The following is a 9,978-nucleotide window of genomic DNA, read 5'->3' on the forward strand; positions in this document are numbered from 1 at the left end:
CTTTAGAGTGAACAGACCACATGGATGTGTAATGATTTGTCCCTACTTATTTATAATTATGAGCAGGCAAAGTTGTCAAAAGCCCTTATAAATGACTAAATTGTAGTCTTAGTTGTTAGGTGGACAGTTAGGTGAAAGTGACCGGTTCCCATCCTCACTGCACACACAGAGTACCTAGTATTTTATCCGTCCAGCAGGGGAAGTGCTAGGATTTAGTAAAAGTGACTTAACCAGGTGGGAATGGTGTTATTTAGCACTAATGTGTTAACACATGGTAAAGGTGGAAGTAAAATAGAGCATATGCATGTTTGGTTTGAAAAACAGATTAAAATTACAATCGACCTTCTTTGTTCTTAATTAACAGGTTAATTTGCATGATCCCTTTAGTTTTGTCTGGGAAGATGGTTGATATGGTCCCAGTTTAGATATGATGTAAGAGAGATTTATGACAGAAAAAACTAACAACGGAGAACCTCAATATCTTTTTGCCACAGTCCCTCCCACCAGGGGAGACCTGTTAAGCCATGTGAAAACCTGAAAGGACTTCCCAAGTATTCGTGGGGGTGGTGCCTTCCTGCAGCTAGTAGGGCTGCTGCCAGGGGGTTATCAAGCAGTGGGGGGAGGGAGGGTCAGAGGCCGGGGAAGCTGGAGTCAGGTGCCTTTGCCTTTGGCGCTGGCCACACCTCCGCAGTCAAAGGTGGAGGGCGAGAAGAAAGAGAAGGATGGGAAACTGATGGAGAGTGGAGTAGCAAAAGCAGATTACAAGAGAGACAGGAGAAGTGAACTAGCTGGGTTAGCAGGAATCGGAGTTGTCAAAGGAATAGGAGAGTATGAAGGAGGTGAAAAATCTTTTGAGGGAGGGGCGGGTGAGTCAGCCGGATCAGTATTCTCTGATGAGCCTATGGGCCATTGGATCTATGGAGCCAACACAAAAATACAGCTGGAGGAACAGATATCTGGGTGGCGAGCTAACTCATAAAAGATCTGAATATTTGGGATTTCAAGGTATTTGTCTTTCCTTTGAAGTACAAATCAAGCTGCAGAAGGGTGTTAGGGGCCAGGTTTCTTCATGCCCCAGCTTATATTGTGGAATTCCCTGTACTTGGCCACCAGCTGAAAGGGTCAGCTGGGTCTTTATATAAGAGTCTCTTTCCTATACGGAGTGAATTGTGAAGGTGCATAAGAATTTCAATTTCCTGACTGGAGGGCTGAATGAGCCTTCCCTTGAGGATTAACCATGATCCTTTATATGTAGCCCCTTGTTGTCTACCATTGTATTTCTTCCTCTAAATATTCAAAGAAAATTGGGGGAATAACGAGAGACTGTGACTGAATAAGCAGCAAGAGCTGATGTTTTTGCCACCTTGCCAGCCTTTCTATTTCCTAAGGCTTCGAAGCTGTGCTGGTGTCCTTTGCGGTGAATGATGGACACCCCTGCTGGAAGCTGAGCAGCTTTGATGAGTTGTAAAATTAAGGAGCCTCTCTGGTAGGTGTTCCCTTAGGAATTAGTGCTCCTCACTCTTCTTAAATAGCTGCATGAGAATGTGGGATGTGAAACACATACTTAGATACTGTATACATATTAAGCCTTTTGTCTTTGTCCACAGCAAATGACTGAATTAAGGCAGTGAGCTCTGTCTTTTCAGCAGAATACCTGGGGACAAAGGTGCCCTCTATGGGAAACGAACTCACCTGTCCAAAATCAAAGGATGGACACAGGGACGTGGAGTGCAGCAGAAGCGAGACTTTAATGACAGTCTTCCAAGATCGGGTGTCTAGTAGGCAGGCACACCGAAGCTGGAAGAATCAGCACTTTTATCCCCAAAAGTCAGGTCCCTCTCCTGGTCCCTCATTGCAGGAATACTGCAGAAGTTACAGGCCTTCTCCTATGATGCCTATGCGACACATTTTGATTGACTCACAGAATCATTTCATTTGCATGTCCTATAGCCGATTGGCTTACAGAATCACCACTCTGACAGGATCCCGCCAAAAGTTTAAACATGAAGCATGTCGAAGTAAAAAGCCCACGAAAAGGAAGCCTAAGGAAGTGGGAAGTGAAACAGCAAAAGAGAAGCACAAAGCATTTAGACACCATCTTGAGAAACCAAGGTAACATAGGCTCCAATTTAAAAATAAATGACCATTCTTATTTCGCACAGCTCTCTATAACTTCAGTGGTGGTAGTAATAGCTTGCCGCGCTTTCCTTTTCTTTCTTTCTTTCTTTCTTTCTTTCTTTCTTTCTTTCTTTCTTTCTTTCTTTCTTTCTTTCTTTCCTTCTTTCTTTCTTTCCTTTTTTCTGTGAGTTGAAGTCTCACTCTGTCACCTAGGTTAACTCTGGGCTCAGGTGATCCTTCCTCCTCAGCCTTCCAGAAGCTGGAAGCACCAGCGTACACCACCACATTTGGCTTGTTTATTTATTTATTTTTTATTGTAGAGATGAGGTCTTGCCAAGGTGCCCAGGCTTATCTCTATACCCTGGATTCAGGCAATCCTCTTGTCTTGGCTTCCCAAAGTGCTGAGATTACAGGTGTGAACCAGTGTATCCAGCCACTTTTCTTTCACCCTTTAAGATAAACTGCTACCATCTATGTACCACTCATGCTCTGGATCTGTGAGGCAAACATCTGTTGAATCTGCTCAGACTGCCCAGAAACGTTTGAAGTTTCCAGGCATGCATGTTCTATGGGCCCAGGTATGGCAAGTAGAGTGACCAGGTTTAGAGTGTTGGATTTTTGGAGAGTAATGTTAGGATCTCCCACCAAGAAAGTCTGGTGTTTGGTAAGGCGTGAGCTTGTGAGAATCCTACAGGAGGCTGGGTGTGGTGGCTCAAAGCCTGTAATCCCAGCACTTGGGGAGGCTGGGGTGGGAGGATTGCCTGAGTCCAGGGGTTCAAGAGCATCCTGGGCAACTTGGTGAGACCTCCTCTCTACAATAAGTCAAATAATAAGCCGGGCTTGGTTGCGCAGGGCCGTGGTCCAGTTACTTGGAAGGCTGAGGCTGAAGGATCACCTGAGCACAGCAGGTTGGGCTGCGGTGGCTGTGAGTGTGCCACTGTACTTCAGCCTGGGTGACAGAGTGAGATTCTGACTCAAAAAAATAATAAAATATCTAGTTGTTAGCGATGGTTCATGTCTTTAATCCCAGTACTTTAATACCAGCACTATAGAAACATCTTGGTCAGGTTTGATAACCTTGGTCTATCCAGGTCTCACAGCAGTGTCTGTGTCAAGGTGTGGCAGTGTCTTGCTGAGAGACATTCATTATTGTTGTTGCATGTTTTCTGTCTCGTCGAGAGAATGTTAGAGCATGAATTAGAGCAATGAACAAACAAACATTTCTTGTTAAACTTGGGATGAGCTTGGAAGTGAAATCAGGGACATGGTAGTCCAAGCTTATGGGAATGATGCCATGAAGAAAATGGCATTGTACAAATGGATTAAATGTTTTTCTGAGGGGAGAGAAAGCATCACTGATGAAGAAAGGTCAGATTACCCAGTAACAACCAGAACTGTCAAAAGCATTGCCAAATTGATTGAATTATGTGTCAAAATCATCGGTTGACTGTGAGAGGCATCACAGACCAAATAAGCATTAGTAGAGAAATGGGAAAATCTTTCTTTCTTTTTTTTGAGTTGAAGTTTAAATCTGCCACCCAGGCTGGAGTGCAGTGGCATGCTCACAGAAACCATAACCTCGACATGCTGAGCTCAGGTGATCCCTCTGCCTCAGTCTTCTAAGTAACTGGAAATACATAATGTGCCACAAACCCCTGCTAATTGTTCTTGATTTATTGTACAGTGGAGATTTCAACAAGTTGCATAGGCTGATCTCAAACCCTCTGGCAATCCTCTCACCTCAGCTTCCCAAAGTGCTGGGATTTTAGGTATGAGCCACTGTGCCCGGCCTCAATAACACTTTAAAGACAGGAAAACTAATACTGACATGTACCTCATATTTTTATTTTATTTGTTTTTTTTGAGTTGTAGTCTCACTCTGTCACCAGGCTGGAGTGAAGTGGCATGCGCTCTCATAGCCACCCCAGTGTCAACCTTTTGGGCTCCAGCAGTCCTGCTGCCTCAGACTTCCAATTAGCCAGAACTACAGGTGTGTGCTACCACGCACAGATAATTTTTGATTTTTTTTTAGAGACGAGGTCTTGTCAAGTTGCCCAGGCTGGTCTCGAACCCCTGAGCTCAGGCAATCTTCTTGCCTCTGCCTCCCAAAGCGCTTGTTCTACAGGTCTGAGCCACCATGTCCAGCCTCTATTTTAAGAAACAACAGAAAACACTATCCCTCCTTAATTCTGATAAAATTAATCTTGTAAATTTTAACCGCAAATTAATATATTAATTTCTATATTTGTGAGTATATGTATTCATACCAAATTACAAATTTAAAACTTTAAAAGGAAATTGTAAGAATAAAAAATTCAGAAGATTTTTTTTACAGTAAGAGAGAATACTATGCCTTTCAAATTTACACATAAGAATTTTCTCATTATTGTATTAAAATCTGTACCCATAATAATACATGAAGCATTTTATAAGGTTTTATTGTTTATTTATTTATTTAACCTTGCTGTGTTATCCTTAATTAGGCAAAGATCTTTTTTGGTTTTTTTTGAGTTGGAGTCTTACTCTGTCACCCAGACTGGAGTGCAGAGGCCGCTCCTGGCCACCACAGCCTCGACCCGTGGGCTCCGGCGATCCTTCCGCCTCAGCCTTCCGAGTAGCCGGAATTACAGGCACACACTACCACGCCCCGCTAATTTTTTGGTTTATTGTGGAAATGAGGTCTTGCCAAGTTGCCCAGGTGGGTCTTGAACCTACGGGCTCAGGCAATCCACTCACCTCGGCCTCCCAAAGCGCAGGATTACAGGCTGAGCCACTGAACCTGGTCAGGCAAAGATCTTTTTAACACGTCACAGAGACCATTTCACCCATTGCTCTGTTTGGCTGCCCGTCTTTTGTCTTTCTCTTCAGCAATGGTGTGGCAGATACCTTTTCCTCTAGGAAGGGAAATGTCCAGTTTGTTGCCTTTGCCAATAATAAAAACGTTGGTGAGCCAAGTGGCAAAGCTGTTGCCCTCGGCATGTTTTACATGAGCCCCGTCAAAAGACCCAGGATGTCTTTCACTGTTGGTGATCACACCAACTCCTCCCAGGTTAGCACCTCCAGTGACCATACACGGTTTACCAGTGTCACACTTGATGGAATCAGTCATTTCGCCAGTCTCCAAATCCCTCGGACTGGTGTCTTTCACCTTGATGAGGGGATCAGGGCAACGGAGGGTGTGAGCCTCGTGAGTCACCAGAGGAGGAATTCCTTCTGTGCCCACACAGATCTTTCTCACATTGCACAACTCATACTTAACCTCCTCAGTTGTGATACGATGCACAGCCAGGTGACCTTCGGTGTCATAGATCAGGCGGAAATTCTGTCCAGTCTTGTCAGTGCTGATGACATCCATAAACCCAGCAGGATAGGTTATATCAGTCCGGACCCGGCCATCGATCTTAACGATCTGCTGCATGCAGATATTTTTTACTTCATATCCAGTCAGAGCATACTTAAGTCTGTTTCTTAGGAAAATAATGAGAGGGAGATGCTCTATCAGCTTGCGTGGACCAGTGGATGAGATGAGCAAACACACCGGTCAATTTATCCAGCATCCAATGCTTTGGTGCTGCTACCTGCTTCAGATGCTTCTTGGGACCATGAGCCATGGCTGTGCTGGGCACGGAAAGAGCTTTATAAGGTTTTAAGAAAATAAAATATCGGCCTGGGTCTGTGGCTCCGCCTGTAATCCCAGCACTTTGGGAGGCCGAAGCGAGTGGATTGCCTGAGCCTGTGTGTTTGAAACCAGCCTGGGCAACTTGGCAAGACCTTGTCTCTACAGTAAATAAAAAACTAGCCAGGAGTGGTAGCTCTTACCTGTAGTTCCGGCTACTTGGAAGACTGAGGCTGAAGGATCGCCGGAGCCCAGTGGGACTGTGCTGGGTTGGCTGTGAGTGTGCCACTGCACTCCAGCCTGGCCCACAGAGTGAGATTCCAACGCAAAAAAAAAATAGCCAGGCATGGTGGCACACGACTGTGGTTCTCGCTACTTGGAAGGCTGAGGAGGAAGGAGCACCTGAGTCCAGCAAGTCCGTAAGTGTGCCACTGCACTCTAGCCTGGGTGACAGAATAAGACTGCAGTTCAAAAAAAAAAGTCAGAATCAAAATGGAGCTGCTGATCTCAAGCCCTCCACTTGGAGCCAAGGAAGACCATGAAGGGCAGGCTGTGACGCCTGTGTGCCTGTTAATGAGAACTGTCACAAAGGACTCTGCAAGTTCTCAGCCTTAGGCCAGCCAGGGTGACTCACGTCTGTAATCCCAGCACTTTGTGAGGCCGAGGCGGGAAAATTCTTGTAGCCCAGGAGTTCAAGACCAGCCAGAGTAACATAGCAAAACCTCTCTCTACCAAAATATTTTTTTTCAGTTATCTGGGTGTGGTGGTGCCTGTTGTCTCAGCTACTCAGGAGGCTGTGGTGAGCCGTTATGGTGCCACTGCAGTCTAGTCTGGGCTACGGTGTGAGACTCTGACTAACAAACAAACAGAAACAACAGACAACCTTGATCAAGACCAGCGGCACTGGGCACAGAAAACATTTCTGCAAGGTCATCTATCCAGTTACTGTGAAACCTTGGCCGGGTAACATCTTCTTACTGGTCGTTTTCGCCAAGATAACTGACTCAAAGCAACTATGGGATCTTCCTCTATGCTCCTGCATCAGTCTCTTGACTGTGCACAAAGTTCACGGTGGCATCTGCATGCCCACTGAATGCTACTCTAAACAAATACTTTTCATTTACAGTCTCACTCTATGTCTCATTTAAACTTTGAATTGTAATCCTTAGGGTGATCACTTAGAAGACAGCCATTAGAATATGCAGTTTTTAAAAAAATCAATAATGGAGCCAGCCAGTAACTCACACCTGTAATCGCAGCTAATTGGGAGGCTGAGGCAGGAGGATGACTTGAGCCCAGCTGTTCGAGGCCACCTGGGCACCATAGAGAGACCCTGTCTCTAGGGGAAAAAGAAATCAATAAACAAATTAATATGGGAGAGTAAATTTGTTTAACCCAAAAAAATGAGTAATGGTTAGTCATATTATTATAACAGCAGTAATGGAAGATCAGAGTTAAAACAAATAGCGAAATAACAAATATAAACCCAAAGACATCAACAGTTTCATTAATCATAAACAAAATAAACACTCCATTCAAATGCAGCGATTGGGCCAGGCACAGTAGCTCAAGCCTGGAATCCCAACACTTTGTATCACTTGAACCCAGGCGATCAAGGTTACAGTGAGCCATGATCATGCCGCTGCACTCCAACTGGGCAACAGCGCAAGACCCTGTCTCAAAAAGAAGTGATTGTCTGTGGCCTCCCATCCTCCCCGACTCCTGGTATTCCCTCCGTTCTGCAGTCCCCTCCCAAGTTGCACAAAAGTTGGCTTGTGTGGCTATAAGACGGCAGAAGGACAGCACGTCCCTTCTTTTTTGTGCTTTTGAATCAATGTCTCACTAGGGCAGTGGCACAGTCACAGCTCACTGCAGCCTTGAGCTCCTGGGCTCAGACAATCCTTCTACCTCAGGCTTCTGATTAGCTGGACTACAGGTGCGTGCCAACACTCCCATCAAATTTTTTTTATTTTTGTAGAGACAGGGTCTCGCTGTGTTGCCCAGGCTGGTCTCGAACTCCTGGGCTCAAGCAATCCTTGTACCTCAGCCTTCCAAAGTGCTGGGATTACAAGTGTGAGCCATCACGTCCAGCCAGTAAGTCACTTTTTAGAGTACATTACACAAGATACTGCAGCTCCTACCACAGACGTACACGTGGGGAAGGCAGTGACTTCCTGAGTCGTCTTCTCGGGAGTGGCTCTCCAGCCTCAGTGAAGCCTTTAGAAAGGGTTCAAACCCTTTTCTGCAAAAGGTCACACAGCAAATATGGCAGGCTTTGTGGGTGATACCGTGTGTGCCTCATTACTGAGTTCTACTGATGAAACATGAAAGCAGCCATTAGACATGACATCCATGTATGAACATGGCTGTGTTCCAATAAAACTTTACTTATGGACACTGAAATTTCAATTCCATATAATTCTCAGTATCATGAAATACTATTCTTACGATATCCCCCCCACTACTTTAAAATGTAAAAACGCTTTTAGATTTCACATCTGTAATCCCAGCACTTTAGGAGGCCGAGGCATGGAGAGGGTTTTAGCTCAGCAGTTCGAGACCAGCAACATGGCGAGACCGTGTTTCTTTTCTTTCTTTCTTTCTTTTTTCTTTCTTTCTTTCTTTCTTTTTTCTTTCTTTCTTTTTTTTCTTTCCTTTCTTTCTTTCTTTCTTTCCTTTCTTTCTTTCTTTCCTTCCTTCCTTCCTTCCTTCCTTCTTTCTTTCTTTCTTTCTTTCTTTCCTTCTTTCCTTCCTTCCTTCCTGAGTCAGAATCTCAATCTGTTGTCCAGGCTGGAGTGCAGTGACACAGTCACAGCCACTGCAGCCTTGACCTGCCAGGTGATCCTTCCTCCTCAGCCTTCCAGGTAGCTGGAACCACAGGTGTGAGCCACCATTCCCGCTTGATTTTATGATTTTCTCGAGAGACGAGGTCCCGCCATGTTGCTCAGGCTGGTCTTGAGCCTCTGAGCTCAGGCAGGCCTCTTGCCTCTGCCTCGGAAAGTGCTAGGATTACAGGTGAGAGCCACTGTGCTTGGCCGAGACCCTGTTTCTACATATACAAATTAGCCTGGCTTGGTGGCTCACACATAGCTGCAGGAACTCCAGAGGCTGAGGCCGGAGAATGACCTGAGCCCAAGAGTTAAGGCCGAAGTGAGGTATGATCGCACCGCCACAACACTCCAGGCTGGGCAGCAGACTTAGTCTCTAAAGAATAATACATATTTTTAAAAATAAAAAATTCAAATCATCTTTATAATTTTTTTTTTTTTGAGATGAAATCTCACTCTGTGGTCTAGGCTGGAATGCAGTGGCGCGCTCATAGATACCTCAGCCTCCACCTGCTGTACTCAGGCGATCTTTCTGTCTCAGCCTTCCCGGTAGTGGAATCACAGGCTGGAGACACCATACCTGGCTATTGTTTTTATTTATCGTAGAGACTAGGTTTCACCATATTGCCCAGGCTGGTCTCAAACCTCTAGACTCAGGCGATCCTCTTCACTCTGCCTCTCAAAGTGCTAACATTACTGGCTGAGCCACTGCACCCAGCAAAACATCAAAAAAATTTTTTTTGAGTTGGAGTCTCCCTCTGTGGTCCAGGCTGGAATGCAGTGGCACGCTCACGGCTACCTCAGCCTCCACCTGCTGGGCTCGGGCCATCCTTCTGCCTCAGCCTTCCAGGTAGTGGAAACACAGGCAGGCGTCACCTCCCTTGGCTAATTATTATTATTATTTTTTACTTATTGTGGAGACAGGTCTCCCATGTTGCTCAGGCTAGTCTCTAACTCCCGAGCTTAGGCGATTCTCACGCCTCCACCTCCCAAGTGCTGGGATCTTAGGTATGAGCCACCGTGCCGGTCCAGAACCTCAATTTCTAATGAAACACTTGAAAATAAATCTCTGGCTGGTCACCTCCAAATACCTCATTGTGTATTTTCTCTTTTTTTATAAAAAAGATTTATGCTAATTTTTAATATGAAAATTTATATTAATTAACATTGTTAGTGACAAATCAAATCAGATCAAAGTAATTGATTCAACGAGGAGCCCTGCAGGACGAGGAGAACCCAGGCTCTCTCGGGCCCCCGTGGGCCAGGCGATCCCCCTCGCCACCCACCCGCAAGAGCCCGGCAGGGGCCGCCGAGACCGCCCGGGGCCGGGGGCGGGGAGCGGAAAACCTGGGGTCCTGACCCGGCCGGGACCCGCGGGGCACCGAGTCGTCCCCGCCGACCCCGGCGGCAGAGGCA

At 45.8% G+C, this 9,978-nt stretch overlaps 1 pseudogene; it reads right to left on the minus strand.

Annotated features, from left to right (window-relative positions):
- Positions 1 to 4,939: 4,939 nt before the first annotated feature.
- Positions 4,940 to 5,729, minus strand: LOC103272165 (annotated as a pseudogene).
- Positions 5,730 to 9,978: the final 4,249 nt, after the last annotated feature.

The sequence above is a fragment of the Carlito syrichta genome, unplaced genomic scaffold, assembly GCF_000164805.1.
Source record: "Carlito syrichta isolate Samal-C Ts95f unplaced genomic scaffold, Tarsius_syrichta-2.0.1 Scaffold312155, whole genome shotgun sequence".
Lineage (NCBI taxonomy): Eukaryota > Metazoa > Chordata > Mammalia > Primates > Tarsiidae > Carlito > Carlito syrichta.